General features: G+C 44.9%; 1 protein-coding gene across 1 annotated transcript in view; it reads right to left on the bottom strand.

Annotated features, from left to right (window-relative positions):
- The window catches only part of DISC1 (DISC1 scaffold protein), a 295,725-nt gene that overhangs the window by 269,081 nt on the left and 7,454 nt on the right, over window positions 1–19,190 (bottom strand). The window lies entirely within an intron of this gene.

Below are 19,190 nucleotides of genomic sequence, written 5' to 3'. Positions count from 1 at the left end.
CCGGGGAATCCCTCGATAATAAAAAACTAAAAGGAAGTATAATGTGGAGGGAAAGGCAAAAAGAAGCTACAGAAACAGTGGGGAGAAAACATCCTGTGACGTTTTGGCAAAGAGAGGAAGAGAGCTAACAAAGACAGAAAGTCACAAGAATACAGAGGGATCAAGTCCACGGCAATAAAGATTCATTATGAACAAACCTCACTGAAAAACAAACTCCCAGAGGAGCTAATTACACAAGATGCTCTGGCAGTGACTCAGGCAGCAGGCATTCTAAGCCACCCCCAGGGACAGGCGAGTCACCGCATCCCACAGCTAACGGGCTGCCTCAGCGACTATCTCCTTGCAAACAATAAGCTTCTGTCAGGTTAGCGTTCTCTCAAGCCTGTCAATTGTAACCCAGTTTGTGTTAGGAGACAGGCTGGCACATTGTATAAAGGTCAAGTGGAAAACTGTCCCTTCCGCTACATCACTGTCATCAGCTGATAAAGGTCATCCCACCCAATACACTGCCGTGACGGAAAATAACTTAGTTTGTCTACTGCGAAATATTCAAGAGTCCCTCTGCTATGGGCCTTCCGGTCTCTCTCTGCTCTCGGAAGGCATTAAACTAGGCACTCCAAGGTATTCCAGCTGCTACTATGACAACAACTTGTTTGCAGACAAATCTGAACAGAAAAACACAAAGACAGCAAGTTTAAAACACTATATAGACTCATACTATGTAAACATTTTAATGCTGACTATAATTGTAGTAACTAACATTCATTCAGCATTATATATAACCCCAATATTTAGCATACACCATCTCATTTAGTTCTCAAAACAACTCTATTATCCCATTTTACAGATAGGAAAACTGCAGCTTGGAAGGATTAGGTAATTTGTCCAAGCTCATACAGCTACAAATTGCCAGGTTTTTAACAAGGTTGACCTGAAAGGCACTAATATTTTATGATTCAATTGTTAGAATTATCAACTATTAATAACACGGTAACTAACACTGCTCATCGTCATTCATAGGTAAGATGTATCTTAAACGTTCATTTGTTCATCCAACAACCATTTCTTGATAGTCTACTTTGACCAGGCACGATGCTAGGTGCTGGGGATAAAGGCTAAAATGAGAGAGGGTCTCTGTCTCTCCCTGCAGGCAGCTTACAGTTCAGCCAAGGGCACAGCCAACGGTTATATTAAAACATAATATGGGGGGCTTCCCTGGTGGCGTGGTGGCTGAGAGTCCGCCTGCCGATGCAGGGGACACGGGTTCGTGCCCCGGTCCGGGAAGATCCCAGGTGCCGCAGAGCGGCTGGGCCCGTGAGCCATGGCCGCTGAGCCTGCGCGTCCGGAGACTGTGCTCCGCAACGGGAGAGGCCACAACAGTGAGAGGCCCGCGTACCGCAAAAAAAAAAAAAAAAAAAAAAAAAAAAAAAACCACATAATATGGGACTTCCCTTGTGGTCCAGTGGGTAAGACTCCGTGCTCCCAATGCAGGGGGTCCGGGTTCAATCCCTGGTCAGGGAACTAGATCGCACATGCCGCAACTAAAGATCCTGCATGCCGCAACAAAGATCCCAAACGCCGCTACTAAGCCCCCGCGCAGCCAAATAAATTAAAATAAATAAACTTAATGTATACGAGGCTAGGGAAATGTGCAGAGCACCCAAAAGAAGGGACCCTGAAACCAAGTCTTGATGGCCTAGTAGGATATAAGATGGAGAAGGGAGTAGCAGGTGCAGGCAGAGGTGTAAAACCATATGGAAAAAGGCACCGCCTCCCGTACGGGAGTTACGCTGGGTGGAAAAGGAGTGGCAAGAAATGAAATCAGCAGGCCAGGCAGTGGCCAGGGCGAGAAGGTGTTACCCTAGGCCGAGTTTAACATTCACCTTAAGAACGTTAGTCATGGACAGAGGTGAGAGGGAAAGTGGTCCTCTAGGCATTGGAGCAGGACGGCTGGCTGCAGTGAAAGCCACATTGGAGGAGGGTGGGGAGGGAAGCAGGGACCCTGGAGAGACTAGTGTGTGAGTCCAGGCAAAAACTGATGGATCTAAGGACAGAAGGAAGAGACCTCCAGGAGAGGAAACCCAAGAGATGAAGTGGCTCAACGTCCAAGGAAACGTGAGAATCCGGCACGGCCCCCAGTTTTTCTTGCTTGAGCTGCCATTCACTGCAGGAGGAAATCCAGCAAGAAGAGCTGGGCTGAGACCTAACAGAGTTCAGGACTTTATACAGGGAGGGATGACAGGGAAAATGTAGTCTTTGGATCTCAGGTTGGACATTTTATACAATCGTATTGGAGGGGAAAGTGATGCCACAAATTCAGGTCCAGTTTCTTATTATTTAGAGACATTTGACAGTCAGAAAACAGATGTACAATGAAAACCATTCTCAGGAGGCAAATGAAGTTAGGAGGTGACAGAACTGTCTGACGAACGTGCTGATAGAACACGCAACGGAAAGGTGTTCAGTTCGTGGGTTTGGAGACTGATGGCTGAGGTCGTCTCTCTCTTCGCTGCTTTATTTTATGACCGCACTCAGTCCCTGCTCCAAATACATGCCTTGCCACCTTGACCCACTTGGTCTGCCTTTCCTCCTTGACAAACAAGGCCAAAAGGGCAATGACCCAGTGGCCGATGACCCAATGGCCAATGACCCTTTGGCCACTGGACACACACTAATGTGAGGCTCAGGGAGGCAGAGGCAGCAGGCGAACTGGTTCAAAACCGTGTCAAGACCCTGGGTTGTGACGCCCAGCAGCCAGCACCAAAGCAGAGATGAACAACTCCTCCTATACCTTTCCACCCACAAGCCAAGAGATGTCCTTTCCTTCTGCAGTGTCTGACTCCTTCCAACTGAAGACCTTGGTAAACCTTCCACTATTTATATACCATAAAGGTTTTTGTTTCCATGTCTTATAGAAAACTTATTCAAATTTCCCTAGATAACTTTTTTTTAAGTGGGTCACAATTAATCTCCCAAAGACAGGGCCTCCAGAGCAGCTGATGCATTCACACCGTGCTTTCAGTCCTCATGGATCTGGGAGCAGTAGCAAAGAGAGTAGCAGAAGGTGGGCTGCAGAGCTTGTGAAATCTGGAGGGAATACCCACTTGTTTTCTTCTGGTGTGTCTCTGTCACCCACCAGGCGTTAGTAGTATATTTGCGGTCAATTTTTTATTAGAGGGAATGCAAGACTTAATTAAGTGCCTGGGCAGTTTATTTAAAAAAAAAAAAACAAAAAACAGTATCTGTCTAATGATGCATCACCCTGTGCAAGAAGCCATGAAGAAGCAGGGGCACCATATCATTGCCGTTATGCAGAGGAAATGAACACCGTGTTTACAAATGACCGTGTTAAATGGATTAAATCATTGTCTGGGACCTGCACCTTCACCCTCTCTGCCCATGAGGGTACAGGTCACAAAACAGCAGGAAAAGGACCAGAACAGAGAACCAACCTTTCGTCAATCTCTTCGTCTTCACCCTTGTCTTTAGCCCTCCATGTATGTCTCATTTTCTTCCTTTTCCATTTTTTTCCATCCACACTCAAAACCAGGAAAAGCAGTTCTTTCAAAGCGCAAGCAGACTTTCAATTTCGTTTTCTCAGTGTCATCCAGTGTCATGCAACAGAGAATGAGGCAGAGAACGAGAAACTCGAGATCACGAAATTCAGACTGCAGGGAAGAAAAGCAGTTTGCCACAGGAAGACGTGAAGAGTAGTCAGGCTCTAATCCCTCATTATAATTTGCAAGTTTTATTATATATTGCTTTACCTCATTTCCGAATTTTTTTTGGCAGCTTGAAAGAAATCAGGCTATATGCAAATAAGCTGCTAATTGCCGAACAGAAAATAAGAAGCCACATCATTCTATCTTATTTCCTGCATGCTACTGATGCTAACTGCTGGCAGAGAGGTTATTCAGAAGCAGCCACACTCTACACAGCATTTTCCAACACGTGGTACCCAGGTACACAGGATGAGGGTGAAGGGTGGGCAAAGAAAGAAAAGGGAACGAGCAATCCATCAATACCTGTGTACCAGGCACCCCACATACCCACATTAACCATTATCGTGGTTAACCTTCCACCCACACAGCAGCACAGGGTAATCCCTGTGCTATTCCTAGTTTATCCAGGAGCAAGCTGGTGCCCAAGGACAGATGACAGGACGAAAGGGCACCACCACACTGACCCTGGGTCTGCTCGCCCACTTCCAGGACTCCCCATTCTGCCTGATGAGCTGGTGAGTGAACACTTCACAGCTCACTGTAAGTAAATTACACCTCAACTAAAAATATACAGAATTGAAACTAAATATGTAAATAAACACTGGATAAATTTTTCACAGCTCCCGAAGGTGTTTTTAACTACAGACTCTCCCAGGTTGAGTAAATTATTTCTATACAGCAGAAACTAACACAACATCATAAAGCAATTATACTCGAATAAAGATGTTAAAAAAAAAGAGTAAATTATTTCTAATTGTCACTTCATGTAGAAATAGAAGAGTTGATCCTGCCAGTTGAATTCACCCATCTATCAATTCAGTGACAGGATGTGAGCCAATCAGCCCCACATTACTCATATATATATAAAGTAACCTGCTGATGGATTGAACGGGTCCTGAGTCGAACACACAAAGCCCCCCTAGATGCTGCCACAGTCAGAGACAAATCAAAGGTTACCTTGCTCCCCTGGGAGGATTAGGACAAAAGTCTCTGGAAAATCTCTAATAAGAGGCAATCTGTGAGAGCAGGTTTGCGGAAGGACTGTGTGCAATCCAACTCACTCCCCACCATCCAGCAGTGCTGGGAAAAGGTGGGCATCCAATCGATGCTTCCTGACGAAATGAATGAACTCTGGCGAGTGTTTTCATCGTAATCGTCTTGCACGTTGTTAACATCCCTCATTTTGAAATTCACATTGCTCTCAATCATTCTTTTTATTTAATTATTTATTTTATTTTATTATTTTATGATTTATTTTCGGCTGCACTGGGTCTTCGTTGCTGCGTGCGGGCTTTCTCTAGTTGCAGCGAGCGGGGGCTACTCCTCGCTGCGGCGCGCAGGCTTCTCATTCCGGTGGTTCCTCTTGTTGCAAAGCCCGGGCTCTAGGCAAGCAGGCTACAGTAGTCACGGCGCACGGGCTCAGTAGCTGTGGCTCGCGTGCTCTAGAGCACAGGCTCAGTAGTTGTGGCACATGGGCTTCACTGCTCTGTGGCACGTGGGATCTTCCGGGACCAGAGTTTGAACCCATTTCCCCTGCATTGGCAGGTGGATTCTTACCCACTGCGCCACCAGGGAAGCCCTGCAATCATTCTTAGTTACCTTCATGTGTGTGCGTTTCACTCAGCATTAAGTGTCCTGGATACTACTTTTACCTGCTTGGCAACCTCATCTTCTCGTAACAGATGAGCCCCACCTCATCACAGACACAGACAGGTAAACATGCTTGGCTAACGGTGGTACCTCGCCACTTCAGCTGCAGTAAGTGGTCCAAAAGAAGTTGGCACCTAACCCAAGCTCTCCCTGAAAGTTTTGGTACTGGATCCAAGGAGGGAGGTTCCCATCCTCCTCTAGTCATGGTCCTGTCAGCACAAAAGCCTTGAATTGCCACATGGAATGAAGTGGTGTGATCGTTTTAAACCACACCTCCAACGAAAAGCAGTCTATTTCCTCTCCCCTTGAAGGTGAGCTAACTTTGGTCACTTGCTTCAAATGAATAGGATGTAGCAGAATTGACACCACATAATTTTTTAGATGAGCTCATAAAATATGATGGAATCTCTAGGTCCATCCATGTTGCTGCAAATGGCATTATTTCATCCCTTTTCATGGCTGAGTAATATTCCATTGTCTATGTGTGTGTGTGTGTGTGTGTGTGTGTGTGTGTGTGTGTGTGTACACACACACACACGCACACACACTACATCTTCTTTATCCATTCCTCTGTTGATGGACACTTAGGCTGCCTCTATATGTTGGCTATTGTAACTAGTGCTGCTATGAACATTGGGGTGCATGTACCTTTTTGAATTTCTGGGTATATGCCCAGGAGGGAGATTGCTGGATCATATGGTAACTCTATTTTTAGTTTTTTAAGGAAACTCCATACTCTTTTCCATAGTGGCTACACCAATTTACATTCCCACCAACAGTGTAGGGGGTTCCCTTTTCTCCACACGCTCTCCAGCATTTATTATTTGTAGACTTTTTAACCGGTGTGAGGTGATACCTCATTGTAAATGAACTGATTCACAAAACAGAAACAGACTCACAGACATAGAAAACAGTCATATGGTTACCAAAGAGGAAAGGAGGGGGGAGGGATAAATTAGGAGTTTGGGATTAACAGATACTCACTGCTATATATAAAATAGATAAACAACAAGAACCTACTGTATAGCACAGGGAACTGTATCCAATATCTTGTAGTAACCTATAAAGGAAAAAAATCTGAAAACGGATACATATATACACACACACATATATATGTACATATATACGTATAACTGAGTCACTCTGCTGTACACCTGAAAGTAACACAACATTATAAACCAACTATATTGATACTTCAATTTAAAAAAAAAGTTTTAAGATGACAGAGCTTCCTTCAGCTGCCTCTCTTTCTCTCTCTCTCTCTCTGTCTCTCCCTACATTCACCATCACGTTGTGAGAAAGCCAAGCAGCCCCATGAGCCTCAGCCCCTGCCGAGCCCCAGTTCAGAGCCAGCACCAACTGCCAGACTTGAAATCGAGCCTTCACATGATCACAGGCCCCACTTAATGCCAAATGGAGCAAAGAAGGACTATCTCGACTGAGAGTTCCCCAAATTATAGATTTTTTGAGCACAATACATGTTGTCATTTTGATAAGCCACTAAGCTTGGGGGCAGTTTGTTACACAGCAACAGATAACGGGAAAAGGATTTTGGTGCCACATCGGTGCTGTTGTAACAAAGAACCAAACACGTGGCAATAGGTTTGGGGCTGGGGAGCTGCGTGGAAGTTGGAAGGGCCTTGAAGAGACCGTTAGGAGAAGCATGAAGGATCTTGAGGAGGCTACTGATGAGGAAGTAAAGGAAAGGAAGGAAAATGTTATTGGAAACCAGAAAGTGCCTTGTTTAGCAGCTTTTTTATTTGAAAACTTTTAAGTTCTAGATTTATTTTGAAACCAACTTCCAAGGGACCACCTGGCTGCTTCTCACTCCCCATAGTATAACGTAAGAAGAGAGAAATAAGCCAAAGAAATAACCGTTACCATAAAGGAGCCAGAACTTACAGGGCTTGAAATTCAACTTATTTCTTATTCCCAGCCTTTCTGGATGACAAATGACGCTAAGATTAAGAAACAGCTTACAGGCAAAGATCAAATCCAGACTGCTGTCAGGAAGATACGGTCAAAAGATGAGGCCAAGGACATAAACTGTAAAACCCTTTTTAAGACCACAGAAAGATTTAAGGTAGCGCATCACAGACCCTTTCAAATAGTCGAACAGCCAATTAAGACTTCTGAGGAGCATTACCCTCTGCCCTTCCAAGCCTTAAAGGATGCCTGAAAAAAGAGACTTATCTTGAAGATATTTGTGGGTATAGCTTTTGTCTGATGGAGATTATAAATGGATTCATATAAAACCCAAAACGGGGACTTCCCTGGTGGCCCAGTGGTCAAGAATCCGCCTGCCAATGCAGGGGACACAGGTTCGAGCGCTGGTCCAGGAAGATCCCACATGCCATAGAGCAACTAAGCCCATGCACCACAACTACTGAGCCTGCACTCTAGAGCCCACGAGCCACAACTACTGAGCCCACGTGCCACAACTACTGAAGCCCACGTGCCTAGAGCCCCAGGCTCTGCAGCAAGAGAACCCACATCGATGAGAAGGCTGCGCACCACAAAAAAGAGTAGCCCCGGCTCACCGCAACTAGGAAAAGCCCACACGCAGCAACAAAGACCCAAAAGCACCCCAAAATAAATAAATTTTTTTAAAAAATTTTTAGAGAATTATGCCAAGTTGGAAAAGAACAGAGAAAGTACAAAATGAAAAAAAAAAAAAAAAAAGGCATTTGGACCCCCAAGCCTGTATGAGTGGGAAGCAGGCTACTTTTACGGAAAAGGAAGCATGACTCAGAGTGTAGAACCAAGAGCCCGGAGGTCAGAGCCTAGAAAATCATTTCCAGGCAGTAAGCCTAAACCCTAATCAAGGAACTGACCACAGGTGGATTTCAGAATTGCTATGCACCAGTGGCTGCTGGGTGCCCCCACTTGCCCCTTTGTGAACAAGTATCTTTAGCAGTTATCCTATGCCGGTCCCACCATCGTAGGTTGGGATCATGGGGGCTGACAGCCTATCTTATTAGTGCACAGGTGTTCAGATCATCCAGAGAAACTGAACTCAAGAAGCCATGCTCAAGGAATCACACCTAAGGAGCCTCACCTGCACCTGTACCTGAGTTAGACCTGTACTCATCAAGCCTGAGCCTGATGCCTTCATATATGAGAACTCTGAGGGGTCTTGAGAGGGAATGAGTATATTTTGCACATGGAAAGAGTATCAAAGCATCTGAGAATAGAGGGCAGTCTGTGGTGGTTTTAAAAGATGCCCACAAATTTACAACAGCCAGGATGTGGAAGCAACCTAAATGTCCATCAACAGAGGAATGGATAAAGAAGATGTGGTACATATATACAACAGAATATTACTCAGCCATAAAAAGGAACGGAATTGGGTCATTTGTAGAGACACGCATGGACCTAGAGACAGTCATACAGAGTGAAGTAAGTCAGAAAGAGAAAAACAAATATTGTACATTAACACATATATGTGGAATCTGAAAAAATTGGTAGAGACGATCTTATTTACACAGCAGAAACAGAGACACAGACGTAGAGAACAAACGTATGGACACCATGGGGGAAGCAAGGGGTGGGATGAATTGGGACATTGGGATTGACATATATATACTATTGATACTATGTATAAAACAGATAACTAGTGAGAACCTACTGTATAGAACAGGCAACTCTACCCAATGCCCTGTGGTGACCTAAATGAGAAGGAAATCAAAAAAAGAGTGGATATATGTATATGTATAGCTGATTCACTTTGCTGTACAGTATAAACTAACACAATATTGTAATGCAACTATACTTCAATAAAAAATTTTAAATATTAACTAATTAAAGATGCCCACAAATTCTTTAGACCCTCCTCCCATCAACAGATGGAGTCTAATGACCCTGTGCTTGAGTATGGGTCACCCTTAGTGACTCACTTCTAAGGAATAGAATGCAACAGTAGTAACACTACCCAACTTCCAGGGTTGTCCACAATAAGTGATAGTTTTTGCCCAGATCTCTCTCTCTCAGGATGCCATCACTGTGCTATAAGGAAGCCAAGCAGCTACATGGAAAGGCTACAGGTAAGTGATCCAGCCATGGTCCCAGCCAGGTACCAGTAGACAGTCAGCATCAACCACCAGCGGCATACTGAAGTCTCCAACAGTTGGAGAACCATTTCTCCCTTCAATTCTGTCAATATTTGCTCCATATGTTTTGGGGCTCTTTTGTTTGGGGTATATATGTTGAAATTTGTTAGAGCTTCTTGAGAAATTAATACGTTTATCAATATATGATGCTTCATTTATCGCTTGTAACAGTATTTTACTTAAAGGCTATTTTGTGTGATAGTAATAGACATTCCAGCTCTCTTTTGGCTACTACTTGCATGGAATATTCTTTTCCATTTTTTCACTTCAATCTATTTGTGTCTTTGGGTCTTCTGGGTCTAAAGTGAGTCTCTTTTAGACAGCATATAGGTGGATCATTTTTTAGTACCCATTCTGGGTCTAAAGTGAGTCTCTTTTAGACAGCATATAGGTGGATCATTTTTTTAGTACCCATTCTGCCCTGCCTTCTTATTAGAAAGTTTAACCCATTTACATTTAAAGTAATTATTGATAAGGAAGGACTTACTTCTGCCATTGTTGTTTATGTTTATTTTCTGTGTATCTTCTTTTTGTCCCTCATTGCCTCCATTACTTTTATGTTTAGGTGATTTTTTAGTACTGAACTGTTTTGATTTCTTTATCATTTTCTTTTGTGCATATTTTGTTGATAGTCCTTTGTGGTTGCCAGGTGGATTTTATTTACTATCCTAAAGTTACAACAATCTGATTCAAACTGATACCAACTTAACTTCAATAGCTTACAGAAACTTTGCTCCTATACGGTTCCATGCTCCCCCTTTGCATTATTATTGTCACAAATTACATCCTTTTAAATAGATTTATAATTTTATAATAACATAATTTAAAATTTTATAAATTATAGATGTTATGCATTTGTCTTTTAAATCATGTAGAAAATAAAAAGTGGAGTCATAAACCAAAAATACAATAATACTAGTTTTTATATTTGCCCATGTATTTGCCATGACTGAATTCTTTATTTCTTCATATGGCTTTAAGTTACTGTCTAGTGTCCTTTTACCGCAACCTGAAGGATTCACATTAGCATTTCTTGCAGGGCAGGTCTAGTGGTAAAGATCCCCTTTAGCTTTTAATATCTTGGAATGTCTTAATATCTCCCTCATTTTTTTAAAGAACAGTTTTGCTGGATATAGAATTCCTGATTGACAATTGTTTTTCTTTCCACATGTTAAATGTATCTTCCCACTGCCTTCTGGTTTCCATGGTTTCTGATGAGAAAATTGCTGTCAGTCTTATGGAGGATCACTTGTACGTGATGAGTTGCTTCTCTCTTGCTGCTTTCAAGATTCTGTTTTTGGCTTTTGACAATTTGATTATAATGTGTTCCCATGTGGGTCTCTTTGAGTTTATCTTACTTGTAATTCATTTAGTTCTTGAATTTTTAGATTTATGTCTTCCATCAAATTTAGGAAGTGTGCAGCCATTATCTTTTCAAATATTCTTCTGCTCTTTTCTCTCTTCTTCTTCTGGGACTCCCATAGGTATATGTTGCTCTGCTTGATGATGTCCCAGAGGTCTCTTGGGCTACCTTCAATTTTTTTCATTCTTTCTTCTTTCCACTCCTCAGACTTAAAATTTTCAATTGTTGTATCTTCAAGTTTGCTGATTCATTCTTCTGCCTGGTCAACTCTTCTGTTGAACCTATCTAGTGAATATCCATTTTATTATACTCTTCCGCTCCAGAATTTATTTCATTCCTTGTCATAATATCTACCTCTTTACTGATATCCTCATTTTGTTTGTACATCATTTTTCTGATTTCCTTTAGTTCTATGTCCATGTTTCCTTTAGCTCTTTGGACATCATTACGATAACTGCTTTAAATTTTTAGCTAATAAATCCAATGCCTGGGCTTCCTCAGGAATGGGTTCTGTCCATTTATTTTATCTCTTTCAGTGGGCCATGTATTCCTATTTCTTTGTATGCCTTTTGATATTTTGTTGAAAATTAGACATTTAAATATTTGGTAACATATTAAATAATGTGGTAACTCTAGAAATCAGCTTCTCCGCCTTCCCCATGGTTTTCTGGGTTTGCGGGGCTTTTTTATGGTTGAAAGCTGCAGTGGTCCATCTGTTTAGCTACTTTTTCCAATTATTTTTGCCTCTTCCAACTTCCAGCAGCAGCCAGCATTCCTTGGCTTGTGGTCACATCACCTCCTCATCTTCTGTTTGTCTAATCTCCCTCTGCCTCACTCTCATTAGGACACATGTTATGGCATTTAAGGCCAACCCAAATAATCCAGGATAATCTCCTCATCTCAAGATCCTTAACTTAATCATATCTGCAAAAACCCTTTTCCAAATAAGGTAATACCTACAAATTCCAGGGACTAAGATGTGGCTGTCTTTTAGAGGGGTCCCTGTTTCAGCCTACCACATGAAGCAACAGATAAGTGAAACAAGCGGTTTGACAGAATAAGTCGAACAACAGAGAGAAAAATGAGGGTCCTAACACCCTTGGTCCCCCGACCCCAGTCACCCCATCCTCTTTTCTTCTGGCACTAGTTTAAATTGGGTCTCTTCCTCTTGAAAGCAGAGGTCCTCATGCAAAAAAAACAAAAACAAAACCAATTCTAATGTTAACTGAACTTTCAGTTTCAAATATTTATATACATATTGTTTATATATATACATATTGTTTACCCCAACTAAGCTAATATTCCTTGAGGGGAGGTCATCTCTTACACACATGTTGGTTTACCACAGCCTGGAAAACCTGGCAAATATTCAGTAAATAGTTGTTCATGTGAAAGAGTGATGTCCATGACGTACTGGCTTAAGAGCCAGGCTCTGCTCTTAACTTGCTGTGGAGTTCTGGACAAAACAAGATGCCAGTAACAGCCAGGCTCCTCTGTGCGCAGGGAAAGGCATAGTCAACCCACTTAGTCAAGTCACAGAATTTCCCCTTTTTTTAAACTTTTCTATCAAATGTCTACATATGACCACAGAGTGGTCAAACCAAAGTATTCAAACGTTTGTAGAAATACCTGTATGTGTTTAGTATTTAACTCTGCCCTAGGTCCATGAGGCCTCTCATTATGGGCTTAACTGTGTGCTCCCAAAATTTATATTTTGAAATCCTAACCTCTAAGACCTCAGAATGTGGCTGTATTTAGAGACAGGGCCTTACATAAAATGAAGTCATTAGGGTGGGCCTTACTCTAATATGACTGGTGTCCTTATAAGAGGAAGAGATTAGGACAGAGACACATACAAAGGGAAGACAATGTGAGGACACAGGCAGAAGACGGCCATCTACACACCAAGGAGAGAGGGCTCAGAAGGAACCAACCCTGCCCACCCCTTGATCTTGGACTTCCAGCCTCTAGAACTGTGAGAAGTAAATGTCTGTTGTTTAAGCCGCCCAGTCTTGTGGTGCTTTCTTATGGCAGCCCAAGCAACTAGCACATTCCTCCGGCTAAAGGGAAGTCAACCATTTGTACTGAAAACAGAGCTTGGACCTGAAATCATTGTAGTGGGAAGATTCAGTCCTGTTTAGGCTTTGGCCCCAATCACAGTCACATCCCTTCCAGGTGTGTTGGCTTCGTCACAGTTGGCTGACAGAAGGCAAATGCTCCTTGAAAACAGCTGAAGTTTCAATTTCACTTGAAAAAGTGAAATTGTTGACATTTCTACAGTCCTGAATGCCCTTACAGGAGTGGTGATCACTGTACTGCAGTGAGCTGGCCCCAGATAATCTAAGTCACTGCCTTGTCCTGTATGGCCACCTATAGAGCAGCTGAGTTCCTTGGACCAGATGGAGCATTCCCGCAGGTTAGCCTGCTGTCCTGGGATCCCAGCCAGCCTGTCAGCCACTCTAGGAGAGAGGCAGGAACACAGAAAACCTGTGGGAGCAGCTTCAGCACAGGAGGAACTTCCTGCCTGCCGTCCTGCTGCATCAACCAGACTCTCCAGCTTGAGAGATTGGTGTCACCTGCAGAGCCTCAGGCACGTACACAGAGAGAGAGGAAGACGTGTCCACTATCAACACAACCACCTACTAACACCAGTTTCAAAAGTGCTGCAGTTCAGCCCCCAAGAAAGTGTGTCCAAGTTCCAACTATTTAGACAGAGGAGATGGAAAAGGAGATTTTTTTTTTTTGTCTTGGTGTTTGGTATTCAGCAGCACGTCTAACCTTGGAGCTGTCAGGTTTCATCATGAATAATGACCGTGACCACACCTCACATGATGCTCGCAGGGCAGACCAATTTCCTCACAACTGGGGAAGCAAAGCAGAGGCCACCTAGAGACCTGTGATGTGGTCATCAAGAGGGACATCCGCTCCCCTATGCTTCTACCCCCAGAGCACCAGGGGGTCTAACATCCCACACTTAACACCAACACCGAAAGAGCTGGGTGTGCACCCAGCTGGAACATGGGGAAGAAACGGCATCACGCTGAAATCATGCTTCAATCTGCTACAAATGAAAGGGATCGATATCATATGTAGATAAACCCTCTGGGTCTGTGCACAAAGCTCCAATCCCAAGGAGGTGTTACATGACTGACTGCACCCCTTAGCACGCATGAGACATGCCAGCACACAAACCTGCACACACAGTGATGCTAAAAGCCACCATTGGCTGAGATCTCTGCCCTTAGCTCACAGAATCAGAAATTCTCCTATAAAGAGGAAAAGACCCTAAGACAATGTAACCAAGGGACGTAAATGGCATATTGTACATATTCTCATTCCGCGGCGTTTGTTTTTACGTTTCGCCTGTCTCCCAACTTTTAAATTTTTACCTAAAATGGGAGGCAGACACACAAGCTTTCATTCTTGTGAGAATGATGCCAAAGATCAACGCTGAATTAATGCAAGTGCTCAGCTCCTAATAACCTAATGGTTTGAGAAAAAAATCATGGACCGTTTTCCTGATGCATCATCCCCAGCATGGAGCCCTCATCAGTCCCTTCCCCAGTGGTCATATAAATAAGAGTTTCCAGAATCCAAATCCTTCCTAGCTAGGTTTTATCCCCACAGCTCCTACAGAGCTGTTTTCCACGTTGGGATGCAAGAGGCTTTAGACCCAGCAAGGCCGGAGGCCAAGCAGAAGGATGGCCGGAGCACACGCTGGTCCTCTGAGCAGCTCCCACGGCCTCGCCTGACAAAGAGGGTGGTGACACCTCCTCCCGGGAACTGGCCAAGGTCTCAGTCGATGGTGACTTGGATGGTTCTTGTGCTGGCATTTTTCACAAGTGATAAGGGTGCAATCGGTTGAGTAACACCTACTTGAGACTTGAGCTTCTGTTTGTGTGTTTAATGGAAGCCTCATCATCCCAGGACAAGGGGAGACACGGCAAGCACCCCCTCAGAGCAACGGAGGGTAAGCCCTGTGGATAACGTGCCAGAAGGATGATGTTTCCAGACCCTGGGAGGTGGGGAGAGGAGGGAACGGTGTGGGCAGGAGGCTGCGGACAGACGCTGCACCCACATTCACATCGGAGCTCAGGGCAGCTCTTTTCAAGTCAGAACACAAAAATCAGTACAGGCTGCCGAGAGTCACATTTCTGCTCTGGGGACCCCAGCATGGTACCCACCTCCCACTGACTCTGCTGTCCTGCGGGTATAAAAATGACCAGATTCTACTCAAGCTTGTTTTCTGCTTCCTAGGCTCGGATGAAATGCGGTGAAAAGGAATCCGTGGGTTTTCGCTGTGCTCAGTCACGTCTGAGTTCTGAGACGAGAAGGCATTAAACTTCAGGAAGCCCCGGGAGGACATTCAGAGTGGGGTCCCCGTGAAAGAAAGGGGTGTTGGCTTGGATAATCTGCACACTCACCAAAGAGCCACTGTGGATAGAGAAATCTTGCTAAAGAAAGAATTCAGGAAAAAAAAGAAAATGATGGCAACTTCGATAAGAACCGGCCACTTTCTAGCACAGTTTCATGCTTGGCCTCTGCTGTGATCATTTTTCTCTCAATGCCTCACATTTTTATTGTGCTACAATTTTGTCACAATGACTGTTGGTTGAGACAAGGAGAGAGAAAGGAAGTCAGTGCTGGTCATTCTTCACTCCAAGAAGGAAAGTCTAGACAAGCAGGAAGGCCAGCTCTGCGACGCGGCACAGTGATACAAGTCACCTAAGGGCTGCACTCACCTACGCACGACCTCACCTAGTGCTCTTGGGAAGCGGACATGGTCACTGGGGGACACGGGAGATCAGGGCGTGTGAGAGGCCACAGATCCACAGAGGAACAACTAGGACAGTAACCATATTGAAATCTGTGGTCCATCACAGACTTAGAGAATGAACTTACGGCGACCAGCAGGGAAGGGTGGAGGGAAGGGACAGTTTGGGAGTTTGGGATTGACATATACATACTGCTATATTTATTCAATAAAATGGATAACCAACAAGGACCTACTGTATAGCAGAGGGAACTCTGTTCAATGTTATGTGGCAGCCTGGATGGGAGGGCAGTTTGGGGGAGACTAGATACACGTTTGTGTATGGCTGAGTCACTTTGCTGTGCACCCGAGACTACCAAAACATTGTTAATCGGCTATACTCCGACATAAAATTAAAAGTTTAAAAAAAAGATTAAAAAAAATTTTTTAAGGTGAAAGAAAGGAAGGAAGGGAGGGAGGGAAAGAAAGAAAATCATGGTCCACGCTCTCCTTTTCTCCCTCCCAGCACATCACAGACCCTGGTTGCTCCTCCCCCATCTCTGGACGGCAGTGTCTCCCACTGTGGGACTCCGAGGTCTCATCCTTGCCCCCCAGTGGACATGGGATAAGCAGTAATGTGCTGAAACCGATGCGCATTTTGAGCCTCTCGGAGAAAGACCCTAAGCACATACCAAATAGCAACATTCTTTTTCTCCCAAGCCCTCCCAGCTTTATGCAAGATTATAAAGAGGGGCTTTCCTGGTGGCGCAGTGGTTGAGAGTCCGCCTTCCGATGCAGGGGACACGGGTTCGTGCCCCGGTCCGGGAGGATCCCACATGCCGCGGAGCGGCTGAGCCCGTCCGTGGGCCATGGCCGTTGAGCCTGTGCGTCCGGAGCCTGTGCTCCGCAATGGGAGAAGCCACAACAGTGAGAGGCCCACATACCAAAAAAAAAAAAAAAAAAAAAGAATGTAAGGAAATATTAATCTTCCTTCCCTAGTGAGGGAGAGATGTTAATTAGAGGCCTGAGAAGGTTTCCCCACAAGACATCAGCGGGTAACTCTGCCAGCCCTTAAATGAGATAAAACATGGAACTTTCTATTCTGGGTTTATGGCTCCTTGCTCTGGAACACAAACTCATTTTTATGAGTGAATCTGGAAAGAAAGAGAGAAAAGCAAAAAAAAACCAAGGGGATAAGGTCACCCTCTAGATGCTACTGGCTAACCTTGTGGACACCGGCAGACACCGTCCCCAGAGACAGAGCACAGCTGCACAGCTGCTGCTAACAGAAAAAGAAGGGAGCCCACACGAAGACTAAATGCTGAGTGGCAAGAAATTCTCAGCAACTCTGAAAATGTTTATTAGTAACCCTGAATAAGCTAGAGGAGAAAGGAACTTGTATTCAAATCCTATCTCAACAAATCTCATGACAACAAGCTCTCCACCTCAACGTTGTCCAAGCTTCCCTAATGCCATAGGGATCAGTTTACGAGAATTTATTGATCACCTACTATGTGCTAGTCCTTGCCCATGCACTGGGCCCTGCAGCAATCCGTTTCAGACAATAGCCAGTTTCAAATCTCCTTCCAAGGCAAGCAGACTTTGGGATGGGGGCTTATAGCAGTGGTGGCTCTTCCAGCTCTTGGCCCTTCTGTAAAATGCCCTTCCAGCATATCCTACTCACCCCTTAGGGCCTAGATACACCACCACCTCCACCAGGAGGGACAAGGCCCATGGACTGAACCCCACCTGCCGGACTCAGCTGGCCACTGTACCACAGGCCTGATTCTCCATGGAGGAAAGCCCTACACCAGCGTTTGCCCAAATGTCAACATGCACCCCAGTCACCTGGAAGGCTTGGGAAAGCACAGAATGCTGGGCCTACCCCAAAACTTTTCCTTCGGTACACAGTGACATACAAACAAGGAAAAAAGATGGGCAGAAACACTGGATAAAGGTGCCTTTATTCTTTTAGCTTCCCTGTGAGGTGTGTCCCGTTCAACCTCGTCCCCTGAGGTGTTTCAGAGACATTTGGAGAAAAGACTAAAGAAGTGAGGCCTTCATTTCGTGAAGCCCGTCGAGAGAACCACGTCCAGAATGTCCGAGTTTTTCTTGATCAGAAAAAGAGGGCATGGTTTTCCACCTGTGTCAGAAGCTTTGTGTGTTACAGAGAGAGCCGTGCTGTTAAATGAACCAAGACTCAGCCCGTGGAAGAGAAAATAAACGTGTGCCACAGCTGGGAGCCTCAAAACCTAGGTGTAATTGTCTTCTGGAGACAGAAGCCCCCAGAGGCACCCTGGTCCAGGAACAGCTCATCTGCTCTTGGTCTACAGCTGGGCGGGGGGGAACGGGCTACGTCCCCAAGCCTCGGACCTGCTTCCTCTCCCGCACCCCTCACCCTCCACCTGGCCTCATTCTGAAATCCAAACGGACTGTCAAAGAGAAGTGGCAGAGTTTACAGAGTTCCGCCTCCATCCCCAAATTCCTCTCCTTCCTCCCACCCCTTATCACTCTCTACGCCCCACCCCAATGGTGTATGAGGACTCCAGACAGCATCAGCTCTGGATGTCTCCTAGAATAGGATTTGCACCCTCTTTGTGGAAGTCGCTCACCCCATTCCTGTAGCGCCCCATTTCCTAATGGTCTGTGACGAATCCCCTGGGAAACCAGAATATGGGCCCATGAGGTTGAAGACCAAGCCTCAAGGCTACCCAGCTTCCTGGGGATCCTTAGATCTACATTATTTCCAGACCAAACGTCAGTGTGCTAAGCTTGGTTATCACTGGCAGTCTACCTCAAGCTCATGAGTGGCTGGGGAAGCTGGAAGTCCTTTTAGGCCCTCTCTTTTCCCCTGACCCAGCAGACATGGGTGTGAGATATGGCAGTCGGCACCTGCGTCCTTAAGATCCTTCCCAAGCCAACCATACCTGCGACCTTCCCTTGAACACAGTGCACCCTGTGTCCACTCAGCTGCCATGACTGCCCTCGTCTGCTATGACCCAACTCCTATCTGGGTGCCGCATTCTGTTTTTCCGGGCTTCTGACCAACTCTTCCGTCTTCATGTTATGACTTGTCCTTTCCAGCTTGGCTACTTCAGGCCATCTACGTGGGCATTTGGATACGTTCGTGCCTGCTGGCACGGCCTGGCATCATCTCTTGAGCTCATCCCATCTCCCACACCTGGTCCCCAAGACCATGAAGTCAGAAAGCTCCACGAAGGCTCATACCCACAGGCATCCCAAGGTCAGATACTGTGTCCACCTTACTCTCCTATTCCTTCCACAGGGCCGAGCACACAGTAGGTGTTCAACAAACGTTTTCTGATACGTGAATAACGTTTAGATATATCACACCTCAGGCAGATAGATGATGAGTTAATATAACTTATATTGTGCCAGTACTCAGGGTGTTTCTGGACAATCAATAAAGTTATACTTAGGACCCAAAGGATTATTGCTCATCAAGTGCTTCGACATCCACAAAGTAACAGTGCTGTAAAATAGTCAACTGTTACTCAGTGGAGGTGATCAAAGGAACAGAGTACGTGATTCATCTGGGGTGTGGAGGATAGGGGTAAGTAAGGAGGGAAAGA

The sequence above is a fragment of the Lipotes vexillifer genome, unplaced genomic scaffold, assembly GCF_000442215.2.
Source record: "Lipotes vexillifer unplaced genomic scaffold, Lipotes_vexillifer_v1.1 scaffold410, whole genome shotgun sequence".
In the NCBI taxonomy this organism is placed as follows: Eukaryota; Metazoa; Chordata; class Mammalia; order Artiodactyla; family Lipotidae; genus Lipotes; species Lipotes vexillifer.
This window is presented reverse-complemented; position numbering and strand designations above follow the sequence as displayed.